At 41.1% G+C, this 26,009-nt stretch overlaps 1 protein-coding gene across 23 annotated transcripts in view; it reads left to right on the forward strand.

The window, feature by feature from the left end:
- Positions 1 to 26,009, forward strand: part of LOC116232872 (uncharacterized) — a 324,054-nt gene that overhangs the window by 146,345 nt on the left and 151,700 nt on the right. For 15 of the 23 annotated variants that reach the window (XR_016463863.1, XR_016463860.1, XR_016463864.1 and 12 more), the window contains one exon: positions 21,107 to 21,337. The exons of the other annotated variants lie outside the window; for them this stretch is intronic. The gene's annotated coding sequence lies outside the window, so the exon portion shown is untranslated. The remainder of the gene's footprint in view (positions 1 to 21,106; positions 21,338 to 26,009) is intronic. 23 annotated transcript variants of the gene reach the window in all.

Consider the following 26,009-nt stretch of genomic DNA (forward strand, 5'->3'; position numbering starts at 1 on the left):
ATTCTCTACACAGACACACAGATAATGTCACCCACATCTTGCCCTGGCTTCAGGACCGTGAGCTAATTTTATAACAATTGACGGTGACTTAAACTAATGTTGCTAGGGTGCTGTCAGTGATGCTGAATAAATAGGGAAGGACTTGAGGAGAGCAGCAAACAGCAGCTGTGATGACTTTTGTTCTGAAGCTACCTCTGCATGCCAGATTTTACCCTCCAGGCACAGCAGCAGAGCACGACTCCCACCTGTTATCTCTCACCATTGAGGCTTGCTTCTTTCTGTTTAAGTTAGGTTAAATATTTCCCCTTTTCCCAGGATTCAGAGCTCATCAGCCCAGCTGTGGCGCACAGTCTTGAAACACAAAACAGCTGGAGACATAATGTGAACAAAGTTCACCTTTTCTTGTTTACATTTGAAAGCTGCTGCACTGTTTATGGGATGATGCATTTGTTTAAATGAATGTCCAGCTATTATTGATTTTTCCTCTCCTTTTTTTCTTTCTCTCTTTTTTTTTTTTTTCTTATGGTTATGTCACTAGTGTCATGCAGCCGAGATCTCTCGCTTTAGCACACCTGCACACATATTGACTGCAGAAAGAATTAGGTTATGCTCTTCCACCAGTTGCTGTGGTAAAACCCAGGCATGGATTTACCAGAGAGACCCCAAGGAGTCTGTCCTTCCTACTGCAGGCATGCCTGCAGTTCTTTGAGAGCGCATTTACCCATGGCACAGTGCACCAAGAGGCACACAACCCCTCTTCTTACCCTCATTCTCCTCTCTCTTTTGCCCCATTGCCTGCTCACATCCTTCCAGGATGAAATTCTGGAAGAGGAAACAAGAAGCAAGGACAGCATTGAGAATGTCAGCCTCCATGCATGTGGGAACTGTTAGCTCCCAGACTTCAAGGCCTGAAGACACCATTGCCATCATCTAGTTTGCACTGCTGCCTAGCACAAGGTGTAAGATTTTCAGCCAATAATTTCTTTGATAAGCTCAACAGCCTGCACTGAGCTAAGGTTCCAGTTTTAATTAAGGGAGTAACTTGTACGTTTGGAGTACTAATGAAAGATCCAAATCATTGCTGTGATTGTTTCATTTATTTTTAGTAACGATCATAAAAGGGAGCCCTTTGAACCCTGAGGTATTGTAGTCCCGGTAGAGATGGGTGGGATTTAACTTGCATTCTTCTGGGTGAGGTAAAATCCCATTGTGTAGGGTCCATCCTGTATCAGAAGGAGAATAAAGTACGTCTGCTGGGCAGTTCAGCCTGTGTGAGATGTCCATTTCTATGGCAAGGTGTGCTGCATCGTCAGAATTGGTTCGGTGAGGCACTTTGACATGTGTAGAGATGGGGAAGAGCTCTTCCCACTGCTATTACAGAATAACTTACCTAGAAGGAAAATTTCTTCCCAACTTCTCAGAGAAAAGTTGGCTTGTGCCTTAAAACCTAGAGATTTACGTTCTCTAAAATGTGTGTGGTTTTTTTTAATCCTGTCTAATGTAACTATAGATGGTCTCCATAACCATATAAATCCCCCGTTATTGTTTGATTCCAGCCAAGACCTTGGCCTCAGTGATATCTGGTCGTAATGAGTTCCACTGAGTTACAGTGAAGCTAATTGTATTTGATATGGCTGCAGTACTCAGTGCAGGGAATAAACTCACTAGGCATGGAATTCACCTCCATCCAAAAGACTTAAATAGTGTATTATACGGGTCCTCCGGACAAGCCAACATTTATTCTTAGCAAGCTAATTGTATGCATAACCTGTCGCCTTGTCTGTTTCCTCCTTTAAGGATGCATCCTGCTCTCCCAAATGGCAAGCTAAGCAAATGAAGGTTGAAAATACTTGTTTAAGATACAGCTTGAAACTTCTCCAAGTGCTGAATTTAATCTGCAGGGAAAACTTTCCTCGAGAAACTTCTCTTAGAAAAGAGCGTGTGTGTGTATGTTTGTTTTCATTTTTGCTTTGTCATTTTTGCATGTCACTTCTTGTCTGGGTTCCAGTCTAATTACAAGCAGGAGCTACCATAAATATAATTTTGGGAGATACCACTCCTGGGGAATTTTTTTGTTCCCTCTCTTTTAAAGAATCACAAAGGTTAAAGACTTGTAGCGTGACAATAAATCACTCATTCAGGTCTATCACTCAGGAGGTCTATCCTCCTTAGAAGTTTGTGCTTTCCTAAAGAAAGTCTGATGTTCTTATTTTCCTTAAAGAAACTTGCAGATTTTTTTATGGAAAAAATACACGTCCAGTTTATTTGAGTAGAAAACGAGATCGCTTTTATCATCTCTGATCTTTTGCAATCTAGCTAATGAAATGTGTTTTATGTGCCCTGGTACGCCTAGTGTTTCTTTCTGAGGGTCATTTAAATTGAAATCATGCTTGTGTGTCCTCTGTCTTGTGAGAATCACATCTTGGAGAATTTCAGGCAATTCTTCAGGGTGATATTTGGACTCTTGATAGTTTTTCTGCTGGCCCAGGACTTGAATACCATGAGACTATTAACTCTGTATTATAGAGTAACCTTAGATAGATTACTTTTTTTTTAATAGGGTAAAAAACACCGGTACCACATATTTGAAGCGTAACTTCTACATAACTTCCACATACCTTTTGTTCCTCCTTGCTCCTTTCCTTTAGCTGTGAAAACATCAGATTCCTGTAAACATGACAAATCCAAGTTCCAATGAAGCCTGTAAAAGTCGTTGAAAGGCCATCTTCTCCTCTTAGTTATAGTCATGCAAATCTGGAATAACTCAATTCGCTTAATTTGAATTGCATGAGTTGACATAGGTGTGGCTGACACTGGAAGTTGGCTAGCAGTTCCCAGCACTAGGAAATATTGAGGTCATACTTGCTTCTTGGTCCAAAGACAGCTTTGTCTTAATTCCAGGTGAAGCCACACCAAAAAATGATTCCGATTTTTTTGCACCTGTAATGTACTCACAGTTAGTATGCAGAGTATAGCAATGGCATGATACATAGAGCAACAACAGCAGGCTTTATTTCCTAATAATTTATTATTGGAAAAAAAAAAAAACCAGATAAAAGAAAATCCCTTTTCCTTTTTGAATAAAAATAATATTGTTAGACATATGAAAATGAACACCAAAATCTCTATAATAATTGCTGACAGTAATTTTCCAAGTCTATTTGACAGTTTTCTATATTTCCGAAGCATTTTCGTATCAGATTTTCCTTCTCTCCTTGCCCCTCAGTCAATATTGTGAGCTTAAAAATCCCAAATCATCAGCGATCATCAACCATTCTTGCTGCCAAAGGGCAAAGAAATGCACTACGAGCAGGGCAGCGGGGAGAGGATGGAGGGCAGCAAACTGGGGTGACTTTCCAGTGAGTCTACAGCTGTGAGTGACTGTACACATGGGCACGTTATTATACAGTGCTGAAAAGCAAAAGGTAAACACAGCCCAATACTCTTTTCAATTTTTTTTTGTTTAAATATTCCTGTTCTTAAAAAGAGGAGAACCCACTGCTTAAAGATAGAATGAGAACAGTGCGTTGTGTGGCTGGGGCAGCGTTGTTCTCTTTCATTTCTATGAAGGCCGTTCGTGAAATACTTTCCTGAAATACTTATGAAGAGCACTTTGAAACACTGGATGAGTTTTTCTGGAATGTGGCAAACTCATTGACAAAGTTATTTATTGTAATAGAACAATTTCTGTTTTGCTTTGCGAGAGAACTTAGAGCCTCGTCTTTAAAATTTGTTAGGAACGTGAACAATCCTGCAAGCATTTACATTTTAACACCTTCTGTTCTGCATTACTACATGCAGCTATTGGTGTATTAATTCTATTGCATCTGTTCTGAAAAGGTGTTGTATGTACTATTCCTCCAACACTGATGGCTACAGATTAGAGATGTGTGCCCTTATCCCTCTGTCTCTGGATTTTTTCAGTTTATTCATATGCTAATAATAGCCATTTCTTTATGAAATAAAACATAAACACTTAAACGTTTAAAATATTTTAAATTATTTTAGTAAGCATACAACTATTTCCTAGAATTGATTTGAGAAGCTGTGCATTCTGAGATATTTGTAATACTGAATGTTATTTATTTATTACTGACTCAAGGTAAAATGGTGATTTGTGAAGCACTGAGCTGGGCTGAGCATCCCCTTGTTTACTTTGGGAAAATGGAGGGACAAAATAAGGCCGTTTCCACCCATTTTCTTATACCAAACATTTTTCATCATCCTGCAGAATATTTGCAGCATGTCAACATAAGCTGCAATGGATTGGATTGGCACTACCCATGCGAGTAGAGATGCTCCATTTGTAGTATTTCTAACAGTGCAGCCCTTCATCGTGCCGCCAATGGAATTTTCAGAATATGCACCACTGACTTAAGTCCTCTGCCACTGAAGTTGGTGGAAACTTTAATATTGAAATAGAAGCAGGTTTTAGCGAGGGAGAACTTCAAAATGGAAAGCTGGAATGGAAACAACGATGGTGCTGTGGTTTTTTGTTGTCCTGTTTTTAAACAGATCATACTGTCTAATGAAATTCGGCAAATATTCTTATGAAGATGTGCAGTCACACCGTTACATAGCTATTTTATAACGTTTTAGCCTTTTCTTAGAGCTGGATGCCAAAAATTATATCAAATATAATTCCTTTGCCAACGTGGCAAAGTTAATTTAGCCTTCCCGGCTCAGTGGTCCTCGCTTAGAATCATAATATTTCTTCCAACTCTTTGGATTCAGGGTGCCAGATAGACTTTCTCTGGGAATAAATCAGGATTATGCAGAGAAAGTGACTGTTATTTATGGGGCTGGTTTTCACTGGTGGAGCAGTTGAAGTAAGTGTATGTAGGCAGTGCAATGGGAACGGTGAGCAGGAGACCCTCGAGATCACAGGAGACATTTTCCTTTTGTTGCTTCTCAGCCTGGCAGCTGAGGAAGAAATTCTAAGGAAAGCTCTACTTTGTCTCTGCAACTTCAGGCAGAAGCCGACCCGCTGGAGATGGCAGGCAGGAGAGAATTTAGCTGCTAAAGTCAAAGAAATATTTCCTGATTAGGTGTGAACTGATTTTATTATTTTCCCTAACGGCTTATAAGTTGACCAACTTTAGGTAACTTTTTATGAAGTACCAAAAGGCATTTATCTAGTGCCAGAGCAGCTGCTGACAAATTTCAAGCTTTTATTTCAAAGCACGAAACGGTTAAGTGTTGGGAGAATGTTTTTAAGCATTAGAGAAGCAAAGTAATGTGGTGAGCTGTGCATTTATTTTGAGTTGTCTGTAGCTTCATTTCTTAGGGATTTTTTGTCGATGCAATGAGCTGGCCAGATCACAGGGCACCTCCCAGCTTCTACCTCAGGTAAAACATACATAAACACCGTATCCCCCAAATACGAATTTAAAACAAAATCATGCCAGATGATCTGTATTAGAGCTCTAGTAGAGCGTATTTTCTGTGCTTCCAGAAGCAGCAGGCAGCTAAAATTCTGACTTATGTGTGTAAGTCCTTTCCAAAAGCACCACAGGGGGTCAAACTCATTTCATTTTGGGTAAAGCGAAGAGATAGAGCTCCTCACTAGCAGTCCTGTGCAAAGCCAGCATCTCCAAATATACATTTGGAGGCTTGTGTGTTTCTGAAGGACCCCTGCTTTTGAGTCTAACTCCAGATCTTAGCAGCACATAAAGAGTAAGATCTGTGGTAAAATTAAGCAGGTTTGCAGGATGTCTCTCTCATAATTTTCAGCCATGAGTAGTTAATTTAATTTTGATGCTCCGGGTTTTTAAGAGTGCGGATGAAGACATCTTAAAGGAACAGGATTTCAAAAGTTTTCTGTAGTGGCTGCTTAACGGCCTTCTGAGATGTCTTCAAGCTGAACACTGGAAAATCTAGGCCACTAAAATCACTAAGACTTGCAACAGCTGAGCTCTTCTGACCTGGCTTTTCTTTCTCTCTGAGAACTGATTTGCTCTTAGAGAAATGAAATTTGCCTGAAGTTTCAAGTAATGTGTTCTTTTCTTGTTTGTTTGTTTTTTTTTTTAAGGAACAAAACCAAAATATGATTATTTAAGGTGTTCTTGCCCAGGGTTTGTGAAGCTGCCACTACTACTTCTTGCTGAAACGGTCTCTGTTACATGAACTTCAATTTATAAACCAAACACATTCCCTTGATCAATAATCAGGATAATAGAATATTTTCAGGAACACTTAGAAAATGTAACTCAATGTGACATGATTACTCATGCTCACTTAAAAAAAAAAAGTCAATACTAGTTATCCGATTTTCTACAAACAAGAACGGTGAAGAAAGAGAGAAATCGCTTATAAAATTGCTTATAAAACATAGCTACAGCACAGTCTTAATAGCTGTTTGGAAGATGCAGACTTAAATATCACACAAATACATCTATCGACTCGATGCACTATCAAAGCTGTGTATCAGGAAACATGCACAATAAATGACACGGCATTTAAGTCTAGAACACGGTGGTGTAATTTGGATATTCTTCTGATAACTGATCATAGCGTGATGGATTCATAAGATAGGAACTAAAACTACTCCTCCGTAGATATGAATCTTGATCATACTAGATAGAAAAAGAGAATGATTATTGAGTTGTGCTGATTCTGCTAAAGTGCTCCAGTTATATATTAAGGCAGTAAAACTCTATATGAAACATGGGAGGAATGTATTACTAGTTAATTACAACAGCAAGATATGCCATTGAAGGGATTATTACCATATTTTATGATGACCGTTTTATCACCTCCTTGTTTATACTTCAATTGGTAATGAACTTTTTTTCCTGAACTTTGAAATACTGAATATTTGAGTATTAACATGTATTTGGTAGGAATAGTTCTTAATATAGGGAGTAGGAATATCAATGCAGAGTGATAGGAAACAGAAAGGGGGGAAAAAAAAATCCCAGACGTGTTCTGCGATGATATGATGTGTCTGCACATCAGCAGCAGTGTGGTTGGCCAGGTTTCGTTTTGCTGGTGGTGGAGGAGGTATGGAAAGCAATAGCATGGTTTATAGCAGGAGGTGAATCCAGCCCTGACCAATGGGCCCTGTAAAGCTGTGGGATTTCCAGGCCGGCTTTGGCAGCACCTCTTCAAATGCGGATGGCTGAAAGATGATCACCTCTTCTTTTAAGTAGTTGGACAACTGTTTGATTGCTCCTTTCTATAGGAAAATAATCTCTTCATGGATGGCTATAAATGGCATCATTTTTCCTTTGGGTTCCCATTGCTCCCTCTGTATATATTTCACATCTGGACCGTAAGTGAAGCTTGCTCATTCCTCTGAAACATCTGTTATGTCGTGCTTCAGAGAAGGCCTACTGAGCTGCTACTTCTGCTAGGTACTGCAGAATGCTATTAGGTCGCTGTCTAGCAGCCCTCATTGCAGCTACAATAGCACAAGAAAATAGTTAACACTTCCTGGGGAAAAAAAAAAAAAAGAAGAAGAAGAAGAAAAGTTGCTTTATTTCAACACTGGAATGCTTCTATTAAAAATAAAAAATAAAAATAAAAAATAAAAAAAGAAGACAAGTCAATGCAAAAGCGTAAAGAACTTTTGCTGTGTAAAAATGGTGGAACGTCTCCAGCTAGACTGAGACTGTTGTTTTCTTCCATTTTTAACTGTCAGCCCAGTTACCCTGATTGTGAAGCCATTAGAAAAAAGGCCTGCAGAGAAACAGAGGGTAATGCAATGGAGTCTTCTAGGAAGATAAGGAAGGAGAAAAGAAGAAGCAAACAGTGATGTCAGATATTCTTGAGGTTCATTTCTGATGATTTTGTTACAGAGTTAGCATGGTTGTTTCTGCTGTTAAACCTGAGGAGGGCGGAAAGAGCTGTGTCTCAGCACCAGGGCTTGGTTCGTACTGCCATGTTATTCAGGAGGACCCTGTGCTCCATCTTTCTTTCACTCCTCAGCTGGATATTTTGTCAGCTTTATAGAAGAAAGTGAACCAAAGCAGTTACTTCTGACCAGAACGTGGGGATCAGAAGGATGAGTAGAAAGCTTTTATGACTTTTTAGAGGAGAGGAGGCAAATTTCTGCCAGTTTTTGTGGCTCTTTTATGGTTTGGGTGTTGGGTGTATGTGTATGTGCACATTGTTTTTTGTTTTGGTGCCACCATCACATCCTGGGCAAAGGATGGAGGTCTTGGATCTCACTGCTGCAACCTCATGTGTGCTTGGATGGGTGCTTTTTGGCACCTCTTAGTTCAGCATTCAGGGCACCTGGACAAGTTTTGGTTTTTAATAGCAGACCAAAACTGGAGAATGCAAGGGAGATGCTCACACAGTGGAAAACTGACTGCATTTTACAAATACCAAAATTGTGCTATCAGAGCATTAAATATTTATCAGCGAGTGTCTGCCCATTGAGTACTTCAGTGTATTTAATTTTTTTTTATTGTTATTGTCTGTCTGGACTTGGACTTATCTTCTTGGCTGAAGATAAAAGTTGATTTGTATCGTAAATGCACGGCATGTGAAGCAGTGCTAAAGTTATTCTTGGGATTCAATTAATGAGGTAAGAAAAGGGCAGAGGGATGGAAGAAAGCTCTGCTAAGCTGCTTCTTATATTTCGTACCACACTGAAAGTGTAGCTCGCGTTGAAGTTGTTTTGTTTTTAAAAGTCTGCTCCACGTTAGCAGCACGAGAAGCAGCTGCCTAAAATAGGAAAATATTCAGAGGATGTTCTGGGCCTGTTTATGGAGCTCACAGCAGTGAGTGTGATTCCCAGGCTGCCGAGGGCAAGGGGAGCGTGGAGCTGGCCCTGATAAGGGGTGGATGATAACACACTAATGCACTTTTCCTTTCCTGCAAAGTAGTAAGCCTGGGGAGCTGCAGACTGTTTGTGACACATGGTAATTTGTTGAAAATTACTGTTTGCAAAATAAAGAGGACCCGTCATGTTGGAAGAACTGACAAGAAAATAAACAGCTATTTTTATTTCCGTTGGTCCAAAAACAAAAAACAACCCCACCACTCACGACCTTTGCAACTAGGGGAGATAGACGCAAGGTTGGCTATTATTTACCAAATCTAACTTATTTAAATGCGCTGCCTTTGATACTTAATAAATGTTGCAGTGTGGCTTTTCGTGGCTAATAAAACTTGGTTTACATTACACCCCTTGTCTGCTATGATTTGCCTCCTAGGGCTCACTTAGAGTGCATTAAGAAGCTGCACACGAGATCAGGGTGATTTGCTGCAAAACTTAAATAATTCATTTATGCACCAGTGCTCTCAGACAGTGTTTTTACAAATGCTATAATGAGACAAGCTGTGAAATGTTTTACATGGCAGAAATGAGGGCTGCTGCTCAAGTGAAGTCTTTCTGCGTGGATTTTATTCCTCTCAGTCTGCACAAGGACTTCCAAAGCACTGTGATGCTCACCTCCAAAGCACGCTGTGCTCCTGGTAAGGCACACAGCCCTAACTCAGCAATAACGTTTTCTACTTCCTCATGCTTTCACTAGAGGACCTGAAAGGAGCAAGGGATACTTCAGTGCGGAGTGGAAACTACATCAGAAAAGGCTCCTTTCTGACTGTGATTATTTCTTATCCACTCTCTCTCTTCCCTTGCTTTCTGCAGCATACTTGGCGTTTTCTTAATGGGCATGGAATGATCAGAGATAAAATATACCTGAGCTGAGCTGCACCGTCAGTGTTGTTGACAACTCCCATGATGTTAGCTCTAAATTCTCACCCGCTGGAGTCAATTTCTTTTGTGTAGCTGTGACCTTCAGCACCCCCTCCACAAGCCGTGCTGACACGAGGAAGAGCTTATGAGTAGGTCCTGCACCTGCAGGCTCAGGAACCAGTCGCCCAAGCATGTAAAATAGCTCTATTATTTATGCTAAATGTGGAATAAATGTTTTTATTCTAGAAATTTGGCAGGAGAACTGCTTGAGGCCGGTGGAGCTGCTGTGACTTTGCCATCATTTTTGTACACGTATTAGGATGTAGCTGTTAACTACGAGATCAGATCTTATTTGTTCTGCAGGAAGAACAAATTACAGGAGAATTAAAACATAAACAAATTAGTCTTAAATTAGTAATTGGGTAAGAGTAATCTGTTTACAGTATGCGTCTGACTTTGCCAGGAAGAATATCCAGCCGTTTACATTTCCCATGCACATCTCACCACTGACTTGGATGTAAGATGAAGTAGGTCAGAAACACTGGGTATAACTGGAACTGCTGGATGGAGCTGGTTGGAAACTGGAGCTCCATAGCTGAGTGTTGCTAGGACCCCGTATTAACACTCCCCTCTCTTTACTTAGCCATAACTGATCAACATAATGTAAGCAATAAAATACTAATTGCAATAACGTACAGCCAGGAGCAGATTTTGAGGGTTTTTTAGGATTAAGACAAAATGCTCCTTTTTTTTATACATTTTTAAGGTGTAAACAGACATTCCAGCAAAAGATTCTAAAACATTTTCCAATAGTTTGTATTTGCCCGTTATGAAACCTTAGAGCATGGAAGGGTGATGAATGTTAGACAGACAGAATGCTGAAGATAAAAAGAGGAAAGAAGATTTTGAAAGCAAAGTGGGCTGCTACAAGGTGAAGTCCCTTTGCATTTGCCATTACTTCTTTGAGCATTTTCTTGCCACTTCTCAACCAGTTCTGACTCTGAGGAAATTACCATCTGTGCATAGATATGGAGGAAATGAGCTAAATTTGTAGTGTGTAAACATTTTCAAACGAATATTTGCACAGTACAGTCTCTCAGCAATGCATTATCCTCTTTCACTTGATAATCAACACATATCCCTTATGAGTTGCATTGAAAGAGGGGAGAATGACTCTCACTAAACTCTAATTATCCTCTCCTTTCTCCTGGGAAGAGCTGTCTTTAAGCTCCCTTTTGTGAGCTGCTCTGTGTTTCACAGTCATTCCACCTCTTGATCACTCTTTCTCCTTATTTCGCCTCAAAGTGGGCTCTCAGATGTAAGGGCATAACACCAGCCCAGACAGCTCTGTATAGGGACGTCGCTTGAATTTCTATCAGATAGGACTGCCCAGGCCAACCCAAAGCCTAGGAGACATTTAGAGCAATTAACTTTCAGCTGAGGCTTCGTGCAGGACACAAGGTTGTGATGATACATAAATATTTCTTGGCTTAGGACTGGGAGAACGACATATTTCCATTAGCCCCAAGTCCTTTTGACTCGGCTCAGTCTGCAGCAACATGAGTCAGCTGTTTCAGCTAAGCAGTGTTTCTAATTCACCCTTTTTCTAATAGGCACGCACTCCTAACGCGAGCTTCCTACACCGATTAATCCGTGTTTCCTCCATATGGCCTGTAGATTTCTATTTTCTTTTAATTCAGCGCAAGCTGCTGAATGGTAAAATGCAGTCGAGATCTCATTCTTGTGAAAAGGAGACCCCAGATGAAGTTGCCAGAGAGTTGCCAGGATTAGCATATCCTGGTTGGTTTGGGAAAGGAATTTTTCAGCCAGTCACTGTGATTTTAAGGGCTTGAAAGCCAGGAGGGTCCTTCTGGGATCCTGTGTGGGAGGCTCTGTGCTTTCCTGGGTAACTCTCTGGGAAGGCAGGGTTTGTAGAAGAGAGCTGGAACAAACCTTGCTGTAGCCGGTTCCCAAGGACAGAGGAACCTGAGAGTATTCAGCTGAGCTACTGTGCCTCAATGGGAGAGAGAAGGGCTGAGGACGTCAGAAGGGAGGGGAGGAAGCTGCTACGGACATTGTGTTTGCAATAGCAGAGGGTTTCATAGGTTTGGGAGTTAATAATTGCTGTTTGCGAAGGGCAGGAATTTACAATCTGTGCACAGAACAGAATGGCTTGATTTACTTGTTTTAAGGTGCAATTAGGAGTGCTGGAGTGATACCAGCAAAGCTGTGCTGCTGCTCCCACCAGGCTGTCAGGATAACGCTGCAGGCCCGTTCATGTGCAGCCGCACGCTTGGGGAGCACACAAACAGGGCTGCTCAGATGCATGGTAAAGCACTGCAACAACATCTGACTTATTTCTCCTCCCTCACCAGCAGCCTTGATTTGAAAAAAATCGGCAAACCAAAACAGAACAAACAAACAAACAAAAAAAAAATCCCCCCTCCAATCCAAAACAATAACAGCACATCACAAACCATCTTTTCCTTTAATTACCAGTGAAAACCTAATGCTGCCTTTCTTCTCCTTCAAACAGGGAGAATGTTAATTCCCAGAATGCACTTTATACAAATTAATGGCCTTTCCCCCTTCCAAACATAATTCTTTACAGAAGAATCAACTTATCTCCAAGCAAACCAAGGTGAACAAATATATATATTTATATAAAATAATTAAATTGTTTTTTTCCTTATTATAAGAGTTTGTTTGGTTTGTTAAGCCAGGCTGGAATATTTATGCCCTTCCTCTTAGGGAAGGTCAGCAGATACATACTCAATTACCTATTTGTGTGCGTTAAATCAAATGACTCTATATTCAATATTTTGTTTTTTAATTTTGCCTGAGCAGGAAGCTGGAAATCCAAATTAATGACTCTTCCCCAGTGACATAAATTCTGCGAGGTGTTTGTAGCTCGCTTGCCTTGTTAAAGTGCTCCGACGTGATTGATAACCGTTGTCCTCTCCGACAGCGAAGCTGCACAGCAGTGGCAAGTAGAGCAGCAAGCATGCAGAGAACTTGCACTAGGTTCAAAATCTGAGATGTTTTCATTAATTTTACTTCCAGGTTACGAGGAATGGTGTTTTTTAAATGTGCTGGTACCCTTCTTGTCTCCTAACAGCTGCTGTTAGACACGGCAATACACCAAAGTCACTGAAGCCGAGCAAGAAAAAGCAAAGCTTGTTTCTGTAGTGCACAGTGGCAGTGAAGTGCCTTTGTCTGAGCAAAGAATTGCTGTGCAGGGACTGTCTTGTGTCAGCCTTACAGTGCTTATACAGCATGCGTAGCTTAACTTCCATAGGAATCCTACAAAAGGGACCCCCCTGTGGATGATCTACCATATCATCCCTATTGTTTCCCTCTTTTTGTGTTTACCTGAGCATTGAGTGGTTGCGTCCTGAACCTATGCAGCCAGGAGACAGCATTGTGCCCATAGCAAACATTTCATACTGCTTTGCACAAGTGTTTAAGTTTGTCATCCTCACGCAGTGATTGACCCTGTGCAACAGAAAATGTCTCAAGACAGGACAACTGACTGACCAGTGTGGGCAAGACAAGGTGTGAACACTCAGGGAAAGGCTGGAGATAATTATTTTCTTGGTTTTAATCCTTACTCTTTTGTCCTTTGTCTGGTGTTGGAATGGGGAATGGATTTGTCTGCTGTGGGCTAACATTTGTCAGGCTTATGGAGTTGCTAGGGGACAGCATGCCAAGCGTTGTTAGGATCTCTCCTGTAGTACCATATTTCAGTTCCTCCAAGGTTGGTCACAATACAAGAGCTTAATCTGAGTTATATGTATTATCTGCAGTATGTCCTGAGGAAGGTATAACTGGAAGTAGGATGGATCATATCTATGTAGCCCTTTTCAAGTGAATAAACATCAGATAAGAATTGCATTGATCTAGCAATCCACATGAAAATTGGAAGAATGATCTAACGTATTTGGTCTTGAAACAATGAACGTGCAATATTTCAAGAACTGGCTCTTGCCAGAGCTTTGAAATATGAGTCCAGATCAAGGTTAAAATTGACGAATGACCCTTACAAAGGGCTGAAGTAAATGAGTAGTGCCAGTGACCTGTGGATGTTGATGTGGGCAGAATCCCAGCAGTGGCTCTTGTTGTGCAGCCTGGACCTCTCTAATCAATGTATCATTACTGCTAGTTTCTATTTTCTCTTTAGGCAGGAGTAAAATGTAAATGTAAGAGCCGTACACATTGCTCTTTCCATACGCCTTGTGCTATGAACTATTTTTCCCCCCATAGGCTATTAGTGTCTTTGAATAAGTATCTAGTTCCTTTCGATAAACACTGTGCATCTGAAGTTAAAGTGGCTACTAGTAACTAAAGTGACAGCTACTCAACCGCCAGCAACAAAAAGGAGCTTGTTAAACCTGAAGATGTCACATCATTTTCATAGCTGCATTTCTGAGCTCTGGGAGACTGGAACACTGTATCTTCTAGGCAGAAACAGGTAGTCAACTCGGGTGTTTATACATTGAAGGTCAGGCTTTTGTATTATGAAACTTCTAGCAGATGTGATAAGCAGTAAATTGCAGATCTATCACCTTTTCTCTCTCTCTCTCTCTCTTTTTTTCTTTTTTTTTTTCCCCTCCTAGTGAGCGTGTGTGTGAAATCAGCAGAATACTGCCTGTGTTTGATTTATGGCCCACTTTTGACCAACTCTTATCAGGTTCCCACAAGCCTTTTCTGATGCAGCTCATGTCTGAACGACAATAGACAACCAGTGCCATTATGCTCCAAAATCCCTCTCTGCATTCTAGACACCTAAGATTACATCTGGGCTATTGATTTATTACTCTCCCCCTTTTTTTTCCCCCACAGGGACCAGTTTGTTCAGCCCGAACAAGATAGACTATTATTAAACTGTGCAAACTACTCCATGTGAACTTGGTAAAGAAATAATCATTTGCAACCACCTTTTTAACCACCCAGGTTCATAAAGAAACATAGGTGTTGAAATATTAAGACTATTTATATATGGGTCCCACCATTCGTGTTTGTTCAGATTATATATAATTTATATACACGAAATGAGCCCCAACAGGCATTCTGTTGTGTTGGACATTATAGGCGTATTGCCTAAAGCACCGCCAAATTACCACCCAAAGTACAAAACCCAAATTATTACAAATCTACGTTGGAGAAATACCTACTGTAACACCAACTGTATCTGTGGCAGGCAGGTTTTATGACACCTTTTAGAGCCTCAGCAAAATTTATATGTTCTACCAGTAGATTTTTTCCCCCTTTTTTGGGGAGGCAGAGGAAGCTATAAATTTTACGGCGCATAGGATTTTTATATCTCCTAAAAATGTACTGTGCAGGATTCACATTTAATATCCCTCAGCTGTAGTCATCTCCGTGTTTAAGTCTCTAAGTGAAAAGGTACAGACAGAGCTTCCAGTTAAAACGATGACTTTTTTTTTCTTTCTCCCCCCCTCTCCTTGTCCCCCTACTTTCCCTCCCACTAGCACATACCTCACCCTTGTGTCTTCTTTTGGTTGAAATAACATTACGAAAGCTGATTCACTGATTCAGGGTTCACGTGTGAGCACCTCTGGCCCGCTTTCAGGAAACTCTGAGCAGCAGGCAGCCCAGCAAGGTCTGCAGGTGTTCTGAGAAAAGCCCAGGGCATGGCAGGGAGCAAGCACCAAAAGAGGGCTTTGAGAGCTGCGTGTCGCCTGCCATGTCTGTGGGTCACAATTGCCTATCTCAGCTAACCCCCCTGTGCCTTATACCCAAGCTCGAAGGATTTATTTTATTCTGCCTGCTGTTCAATGCGTTGTATTCAGTTGTCTATCAGTGCATGAGCACTGTTACTATGTGCTCTCTTAGGTTATTTCAATGATGCGTGTGTGCACAAAGTTTTGTGCACAGGCTGTGATTTAAGGATTTCCTTTTGCTGCTGTTGTTTACTACTGATAATTTTTCAGGTGTTTTCTTATTCCTTTGAGGATCAAAACTCTCCATCAGCAAAGAGATGGAAAACGCCAACATCAAGTGGGAAAAATTAACTTTTATCATTCATGATCAGGTGTCGCTTCTCTGTGTCATCATTTCCTCATCTTTATGAATAAAACAGCCCTCAAAGACAAAACATATTTTCAACTGAACTTCTAAAATTATTCTGTGATTCCTTTCTGTGGGCTTCTTTTTCTGTTCCGCCCGCTGGAATCTTGATCCTGCCAGCTCCATGTCTGTTCTAGCAAAGCAGCTATGGGCCTGCTCAGCAGCATGTGGAAGCTCAGATGTTCACGCGTATTTGAACTGCTGTAATATTTCTGTTTGAAGAGTGCTTGTTGGCAGGATGTCTGAGCAATGCCTACCGCTGAGGTATTTTAGATAGCAAAGAGCATTTCTCCTGTGAAAACCAGTCCCTTTCAATGAGAATCTAGTTGAGCATCTAAATATTAGGATGTGAAAAGGACCGCTGTTATGTAGAATATGGTTAAGCAAGACTGCTCAAGAATTAAGTGATTCAGAAATACATAAATCTGAATTTCACGTATCCACAGATTGCAATGGCATAGATAACAAAGGGCACTCCAGTATGGTAAGGCTATTGGAGAGTTACAATGGTTACTGGTTATGGCAAGGAGACTAATTGGAAAAGGATGGAACTGGATGAAATGTTTATTTTCTCAGAATAGAACAAGTAAGAAGGGGTGTGAAGGCAGCACAACACAAGGAGTGGAAAGTCAAGCAAACTGAAATATGGCAGGCTGAAAAACCCAAAAGGGAACACTTTTTCCTGTAACGTGCAACTCAGCTGGGAAATTCTATGCTTCTACTCAACTGAGAACAAATCAAATTTTAGAAAGATAACCAAATTTATAGCTGTAGTCCGTGCTACAGCAGGAAGAGCAACTTGAAAGGCCATTAAAAATGCATTGCATCAAACCTTTTGTGGTGGGGTATTTGGGGATGAGATGGCCAAGAGGATATCAGTAACTACAGGTGGCACAGTTGCTTGCACTGTAAAGCCCGATTCTGGATGCAAGAGACTAGCTTGCATGAATGCTGCCTGCCTTCATCTACTATTGTAGTTTCCTTGCTGTTATCATTAAAATCCATATTTGATAAATTTTTGGATAACTGATGTGTTGAATGTCCTGTGGAATAGCAGTCCTGATCTCCCCACATTGTGGTGCAGGCATACTGAATAAACTACAGCAACGTAAACTAACTAAGGAATGATTTAAGTCTCAAATAAGCTGACACCCACTTATATGACAGTCACTTGGTGTTTGGAGTATATCCTTCCAGGTCTTTCCGGCCTACATTACAATTGTTTAGTTTCCATCTGGGTGTTGCCAGAAAAATCAGTTGTGGAAACCTACTCTGGGTAAGCCAGATTTAGAGTTTTCTGGCTTTATGGAGGATGTTTCCTCTGCCATGGAAACTCCTGCTTTCCCTTATTGCAGTTGACTTGAAATTGTGATTTATTTGTCTGCAGGCATTTCCTGGTTTTGCTTGGTTTTGGAGTAGAAACCTACTTTCTTGTAGTTCCTGCTGTCTTCTACCCTGTAATACTGTCGTTGGCCGGCACAAGCATTGGCTTGCGTAATGCAACTTCAGATAAAGGTCATAAATGGTCTTATTTGGAAATTAATTCAAATAAGAAGGAGAACGAGCCAAATCCAAGCATCTACTGGGCATGTTAATAATGTCATTTGTTTACAGAGTGCAAGATCACTGCTGGAGGACATCCTGAATCACTGGTTGTTGCCCTTAGTGCTTGCCCTTGGGTGTCCCTGTTGTGGGGGAAGCGAGTCCAAAGGTCAGAGAGGCTCTACACAACCAGCACTGCCTGCAGACAGCTATTCATCTCCTGGAAATTCAGGCTGATATTTATGAAAGATCATTGCTGGGATTCTGGTGCCTTAAAAATACATGGGATTCACTTCATTCCATGGACTGGTTCCTGTGCAGTCATTGGCAATGGGGCTGGGAGGAGTCAGAGTTGTGGTTCTCCAACACGCACCAGGAAAAAGCAGACTGCTGGAATGTCAGACGGTTGCTTCCAGAAGCCTTCGTATTTGTTGTAGTGCCTCTCAAAAAAGCACAAAAAAAGGGTGTGAGAAGACACAGGCAAAATATAATCTTTAAGAAAACAGCAATTGCTGTGCAGGCCAACTGGGCTCGCATAGCTCCTCACAGAACGTATGCTGGGTTTCAGCAGGTAGCAGGTAAAAGAGCAGACAGATTGGGAGCCAGATTGACAACCAAGCTGAAAAGTATGCTGATGCCCCTTCCTAAACATTTTCTCAGAAACAAACTAAAAAAATAAAATTAAAAAAAAAAAAAAAACACCAAAATCAGATGTTACTGTCAGAAGCATGAATAGCAAAGAGTATACATCTCTTGACTCTTTCATCCAGCACGTATCAGCAGCAATTAATTAGCTTGTGAAACACGTTGAATCTATAAAGGGAATTGTAAATCCTCACATTTTTTGACAGTCTAACATTATTTCTGGGCATTTGAGCAGTATGGGTGACTCATGGAAGAAGCTGCCCTTCTGGGCTCAGCAGCAGGTAGACAAAAGTTGTCTTCCCACCAGTTCAGGCACACTTTTGGCTTAAGAGACCACATCTAACTTATTACAGAGGATAAACAGCAGGGGATATTCAAACACTCCGCACAGGTCTCCAGGGTGTAGCTATGGATAGCAGGTAGTATTTATGCTCCATTTTGTATGCTTGTCAACAGCACTTTGTGTCAGACTATTCTTTCTTTCACGCAGGTTGTCCTCAGGAAAGTAATGAAAAGGAGTGAGCATTGTTTCAGCTACCATAAAGTGTTATGTTTTGGTATAAATCATCACTCTGAAGTTCATTAACCTTAACACAGCTCAGCCTTTGTGTCATCTGTTGAGCCACAGCCTTTCAGATGAGTCATTAGCTGTATGCTGAATTTGTGGGGGCAAGCTAATTGTTGCGTAGAATGAATATTATGCCATCTCTCCTTCTACCCTTTGCTCATTGGACTGAAAGTGCCTTTGTTGACCTGAGAATGTGTTATGAGAGAAACGGGGATGTGACATCCTTAAGGAAGGGGAGGACAGACTCCAGAGAAGCCCATTGAGCCATGTTAGCAAGGGTGCCAGTAAGAAAGGCCTAGCAGCCTTGATTCTCTCTATTCTTCTGCTGGTGCGCAAGCATGAAATTGTCCTGCTATGGCAAACGTAGCTGAGGAATGTTCCCAAAGCTAGCACACACCTCACCTGATCTGCCTGCTGGACCATGCAGATGCACGGGCTGGGGCCTGAAAGCAAGTGCTGGGGAACTTGGAGCAAGTGCTCAGTGCTGACAGCTTCTGTCCCCAGCAGTCTCCTTAACACACAAAATGCTTTGCCAACGTCTCACCCTGCCCAGACCTCGCAGCATGGATTGCTTTTAGGAGGGATGTAAAGCAGGAGGACGGAGCCACTGACCTTGTGGGTTTTTGCAGGGAACTTGTCCAGTGCCTGAGGGTTGGCATGACACAGAAGGTGCTTATTGGAGGGTTTGACAAATGGGAGTGGAGGCTGGCACTGTGCGTGGAGCTGAGGCAGGGGTCGATGTAGCGTGTATGAGATGAAAGATGAGGACAGGGCTAGGTCAGGAAGAACATTGTATCTTGGGCGGTTGTCTTTTCCACTGTCCATATTTCACATAATCAGTTATTCTGTCTCCTCTAGCAAATCTAAGGCATTTGTAATTCACGCTTTTAAACATCACTGTCTATTTCTGCTGCTTCATAGATTAAAAAAATACCAGCACATGCCCAGACACAGATATAACAGGAAAAAAAAAAAATCCATCTGTATCTCCTGGTCATCATTCTTTTGGCTGCATGAAGCTCACCTCTCAACAGAAATCATCTACCTCCAGCTGATCTTACCTCTCAACCAAGGTCTGAAAGTCTGTCACCTCCCGTCATGATCTGTCTTACAAACATCACACACCATGTTAACCTACTGGTTAGAAAGATTTGTTGCAAGTTGCTTCCTTTTTTTTTTTTTTTTTTTTTTTAAACCACTTAATACAATGGGGGTGAATTGTCTTATAGGCTAAGGGCACAGGCTGGGTCTTAATTTATCCCAGTAATCTGCCCAGTGTGAGCGCAGGAATCCTGCAGACTGCATGAAAAGTGCTTGAGTCAGACCCTTCTATGCTCAAGACTCAATAAGGGCATGAGCTGATCTAAACACATCTATCTTCTCTGTGCCAGGGGGACAGGGGGAGGAGGAAGAAAATCAATGCTGTCTCTGGCTGAATTTCTAGTTCTCTTTCACAGGGCTGTTATTTGGCTCATCTCCTTACCTCTAGATATTGCAGAATAGCTCTGCTGCATTCCCTCTGCATCGTATAGCCTGGATTTTTCTCAGAGAAAACAGGCTTGATCTTTTCCTTTGGCTTCTGATTTGTCGTGTTCTTCAGTTTCTTACCCTCCTTCGCTGGGCTGTCATGAACTGGGCCTCCTGATGCCCAGGTCTGGCTTCTCTGATACCTTTCTCTCCAGGGCTGTAAGTGGACGAAGCAGATAAATTGCGTTCCAATGCACAAGACCTGCCATTTTCTTGGACCCAAGGAAAAAAAAAAAAAAAGCACAACAAAACAGATTTTGTTTGTTCGTATGGGGTCTTAAAAGAAGGATTACTCGCTAAAAATCAGCTTCAGTTTTTTGAATGAGAAGTTATTTGTATATCTAAGTTTTTGAAAGGCTTATTGGCAGAAGTGAGAGAGATGACCCATAGGTTGTTGACCCCCTTAAGGTTCATGTAGCATATTACAACCTCAATTCTGAAAAATATTTTTAGCCTGAAAATTGTGCGTGAGCTTAAATATCCATTCTGAATATTTCTTCATAGCATTCCCTCCCTATTTTAAACAAATTCTAACTACCTTTCCTTTGGTTTCTGAAAACTCTTCCTGTTTTCTGCCACCAAACTCTTCCAACGTAGCTAATGAAAATGCTTTTAAGTTTATTGTAAGGATGACAGTGAATGACCACGTTCAAAGTCTGCAGAGAGCAAACCCACTAGTAAAGAGCAGAGTTCTGAAACTCCCAGTTTGGGGGGATTTTTTGGAAACTCTCAAGTAAAAACCATGCTCCTCATTTTTGTGCATCATGATCATTTATCTCTTTGACTAATTAATGAATCAGCTGTATTGGCGACCTCTTCATTCACTTGTTTGTCTTCAGTCCTTGAGTGGGTGAAGGGCCCATGAGGATCTCTATGCTATCCTCAGCTACATCACTGGGAACAAGGCTGGGGCCAAAGTAATGTTTGAAAGGTTTTCTTCTATTTGTAGAACAAATGTTTTCCCACACCTGTAGCACAGTCAAACGATGTGAAGGAAACATTACAGTACTCCTGTCTATTTATCTGTGTTTTCATAAGGTCACCCATCACCATTGTGCCTTAGTGACTTTCTTCTTTCTTTTAAGGATCCTGGTCAGGCGTTGAAAATAAGGAAAAGAGAGGAAGAAAACCACAAAGAAAGAGGCATACAAAAAGTTTTAAAAAGCTATATATATATACACAGAGCTGGAGGTGAACCCAAACACTCAGAGGTAATTTGCCTTGAGGAGCAAGAGCCCTTGAGACCTATGTGTGGACTTTGGAAAAAAGAATGTGTGAACAATAGTAAAGGATATGAACGTGCCATCCTCTGACAGGTATGTAAACCTTAAGATTAAAATAACTCTTCAAAAATCCTTCTGTCAGAGTGAGTTTTCTTTAGCTAGTGTGGGTTTCAGAGGAACTATCACAAAGACAATATATATCAAAAGTGGAGACAGCAAAGGAAAATTCTGTGTGAAATATCTAAACAGGTCTGTTCTTGAAGCATATTCTCTACAGCCTGACAAGATTGCTGTGACATTAGCATAGTGTTATATAGAATCAGGTAATTTTGGATTAGAACTAGTGGATTTTTGAGATATTCCGCTTAAGTTGGAACACCTCATAACTAAATTTAATATTTTAAGAAAGCAGTTGGTGAAGAAAGTGTCAAAAAATTTGGGCACAAAATGTGATGTGTACTTTTGTGTCTTTGAGTATCAATTTATTTTTTAAATGTGAAAATATTTTCACCAGTTCTAGCAATCCCAGTTCTCCTTTATTTCACAAAGTAATAGGGAAGAATTCCTTAATGCGCTTCCAATATTTCATCTTAGTTTAGTAGCATATTTGCATCCTATCATGCTTTTTTGTTTTGTTTTGTTTTCTACTTGGCTTATATTTGTGGAAATACCAAGGAGAAGATGGGTGGGGATTTCGATCACACATCTATTCTCCTATCTCTTTGTGGAGGGTTCCTGTGTGCACAATGCTCTGAAAATTATGACATGGAATTAGCTTTGTTCTTTAGTGGCATCTGCCTGCAGTCATGGTACTGCCTATGGGAAAGGGTTTTGGAGGGTGGGGATAGCCAAGGGTCCTCACCTCCATCCATCTCTGTTGTCGGAACCACCCCTTAAAGAGATGTCTGTGGATAGTGGTGATAGTAAGGAGCTGTGTATCTTGCTCTGGTTTATTTCCCCAGTTTGATTAAATATAAAAGCCTCTGAATATCAACTGTTTATATGCTAATGAAATCCCTTCAACAAACATGAGCCATTAACCAAACTCCTTTCATACTGTAAAGAAGTAAGCAAATGCCTGACCGTGGAAAGCAGGCTTGATGTACATAAAAGGAGTGAAATTATTCAGCATGTGCTCCTTGATACTTCTTTAAACTGCAGTTTCCTCCTCCCGGAGATCCTCATTGAGGTTTGCAGATGACCACACGTAATGATGTGGTTTCTGTCACTAGTAATAGCTTTGTGAGGCAGCAGTATGTGATGCAAGATCTTATTATTTAGTAAGTGGGTTTTTACTGACCTAGTTACCCCAAAAGCTAATTGCTAGCTGGTATATATCGCCACATCTTCCAGCAACAGAGTAGACTTCAGAGAACTTTTAGCCTCTGTCAAGCCCCATTTCATTCAGGTCTAAGACCTGCTGGAGTTGGTGGCTGGCTTACAACGCAAAAGGGAATGACCTGAAAGGTTGTACTCTCAAAAGCATCTCATGAACTTTGGCGTTTGCTTTGACAAATGCCATGCCCCCACACATGGCCACCAGTTCAATGAGTTGCTTAGATCTATGACCAGTTTAGAAAGATGTGAGTCACTGCACTGACTTCAACGTGACTCACATCCTTCACCGGCGCCTGGTGCGCTGCTGCTCTCGCTTGGCCCTTTTGCTCCAGCCAGCTGCTGAGAAGGTCTGTCGGCGGTTCCAGGTGTTTATAAAGGCAAATGGGTTATGATGATGGATTTTGTTATGGCTGTCTGCTTGGAAAGTTTGACCCCAAATAGCGACCCCAAGTATTGGGATCTCTTAGTGCTTTTCTGCTTTGTTATTCCACCAAGAATGCCTTATGTAAAGCCATTAATTCAAAGTGAAGAACCTTTCCAGAAATACATCACCCACCCCCTGTCCTGATTCTCGTCCCAGATAGGAGCAGTATGATTATTTCTTTGTTCTAATTGTTATTTCCTTGTTTCACTTTGTATGTACCCCTTCTATGCAATGAACTCCATAACAAATTACGTTACTGGTCTATTAGGCCAATATTGTCTATTAGACCCTTTATGTGTGAAATTGTACCAGAAAATCATAGAAATCAGAGACAGAAAAGTTCTTCTGCATTAGATCATTTCATCCATCCCTTTGCTGACACACATTTTTCCCTGTACGGTGTATTCTCTCGCACTTTGTCCAATCTAGCTGTAAGTAGATTAAACATGGTACTTTCTCACTGTCCTGTCAGGAACTGTTGGAAAGGCTTGGAGGTAATTGACACTGGCACCCTTTGAAGGTGCGTTGTGGACCTTACCACACTTGTCATTTGTAGCCAAACACGGTGCCTTCCTCCAGCTGTCATGAACACGTAGTAGTGTTACTGTGGGGCTATAATTCTTTCAGACCCAGTGTACAGCCTGTGCTGAACGCTTACTGCTAAGATGGAACAAAAGAAATGAAAATGTGGTTTTGGTTTCTTTTTGGCAGACAGTGTATATAGGGTTAATTCTTTTGAGCAGCCCAGGGGTGAAGTACTAAGGTGAAGGCCTCTGGAATATTTTGTTGATGAAAACTGGTGGTATTGAGATATGATGTGCTTGTCTTCACGTGAAGTCTTTTCTTAGATGAAGAGGTATATTTTATACGGTTCAATTAATAACTACATTCAGAATACCAACTGTCTTCTCTCATGACATGGAAAGCAGATTCAGGCAAACAGTGAGTGCTTTTGAAGAAGGCTGCTGATGATATACATATTTAAGCAAAGCAGTAATCATGTTCCCAGTTTACCTTTTTTCTCTCAAAGAACCCACCAAGTGTTTCAGTCAGCTCGTTGATCAAAAAGTACAGCACAGCTGCTGTGGGGTTTTGCCCCTTCCTGCTGCTCTGGATCATGGGGAAACCTGGGACAGCCTTGGTGTGAAGTCAGGAGTAAACTGCTGGACCCTTGTATGCACTCAAATTGGTGACCTGCTCTATGTCTCCCCACTGCAGTGAAGAGGAAGGCAGGGCTGTTAGCCAGCCTCCTGGTTTCGGTGGTTTCTTTCTCCTCTCCTTGTCAACAGAACCCTGACTTCTAATTTTCCCAACCATAGACTTAAGTACAATTTTGCATTCAGATCCTGTCATGACTCATTTCTGTAGCTCTACGGATAGGGGAATACTGTCTCTCAGTGTATCCTTTTTAGCTGCTCCTTTTACTGAGCTCGTATTGATGGTTCTTGACGCAAGGATTATTCATAGCACTCTCACTGGTTGCCATTACTGCCTCCGAGTTCACAAATCCCAAACTGGGATCACATCGTGTAGCCCAGCATTCCTTGGATGGTTAGCACCACATTAAAATGTCATTTTAAGCAATTAATATTTTATTTATAAATACTTATAAATATTTATTATAAACGAGCCTTTAAACAGCAGCTTATGAGAAAACAATCAATTACATTTGTATTAAAACATGTTCAAATGTTTAATTATAAGAGAGAATATTCAGCTGAACTACAAAAAGAAGTGCATAGCAGTGCCCTGCTGTTGCCCAGATCAGGTCAGGCTGCCACATGCAGCTGAGAACTTGGATTTAGCTGTGTTCCATGCTAAATCCAAGAAAACAAACTGTGGTGATTTAAGGCCCCGCTAAATACTCCGCGTTCTTGTCTTGCTTGGGCAGTGTTCCTGTTTGACTCTCTGGATCACATGCTGTTCTTGAGATGTCCTCTGCAGCTCATGTGGATGGGGAGAGGTTTTTGCTGGGTTCCAAAGGTGAGCTGTTGTTCCCACTGGGAAGCCCACTGCTGGCAGTGGCATTTGTCCTTCTGACTCCATCACATCCGTGAGCTTTGTGTCTGGCCCCAGAGGGACCCTCTCTTTGCTGATCCTATCAGCAGGCAAACATCTGTTTAGTGGGCATCCTCCCCTTCTTCTCATCACATTCTGCTTGTTTTTCTTCACTTTTTTCCTTAATGTCCTTCTGGGAATGTATGGAGGTACGGCCTTCTCAGGCTGTTCCCTTGTAACTTTGCACACTTTAGAAGAATGGATTTGGCTGAGATTCACCCCTTCACAATATGGGGCTGAAAATGGGGCATCATGTAAACTACTCAAAATCATCATCAAGGCTCTGGTAACCGTTTTATATCTTTACCTCAAACCAGAATGACCAGACGTCTCTGATTAAGTATCCTACAAAAGCATTTAAATTCAGCAATTTTTTATAGTTATTAACAACTCCCGTTGATGATATTATTTTTCACTGGGAAGAAAAATGGTTATTGCTCACATTGACCTCCAGTAAATCTTGTCACCCAGCCCATACCCTGGTCTCGAAATATAATTAAAGCACTCTGTTTGGATAATAGTGACTTACAAAAGTGTAGGAACTAGTATTTAGATTTTCTCTTCTTATTGCTCTTAAGTGTGGTATGAAGAGAAAGGCAATGCAACTGTGCTACCTTAAATGGCTGTGACTGATTTATTTCTGTCTGGGAGCGTTGCAGTTTACATAATCAAATATATATTTTCTCTATCTATACATACGTATATATTCACACATACTTGTAGGAGTGTTTGATTGGCCCTTTATTTTTTTTCACTATGGCTATTTTAAATTCAGCCTGCAGCATAAGTGCTTTCAGAAGACCAAAGCAGTTGTTTTTACCTCACGTGGAAAAGAAAAAAAAAAAAAAGGTGACTAAACAAATAAATAAAAATCAGGTCTGCATCCATATATTTCTGAGAACTGCTGTTCATAATATTTTGTGTTGTTGTAGCAACATGTGCCTC

This window comes from Phasianus colchicus, chromosome 2 (genome assembly GCF_987193195.1).
Source record: "Phasianus colchicus chromosome 2, bPhaCol1.hap1.1, whole genome shotgun sequence".
Taxonomy (NCBI): Eukaryota; Metazoa; Chordata; class Aves; order Galliformes; family Phasianidae; genus Phasianus; species Phasianus colchicus.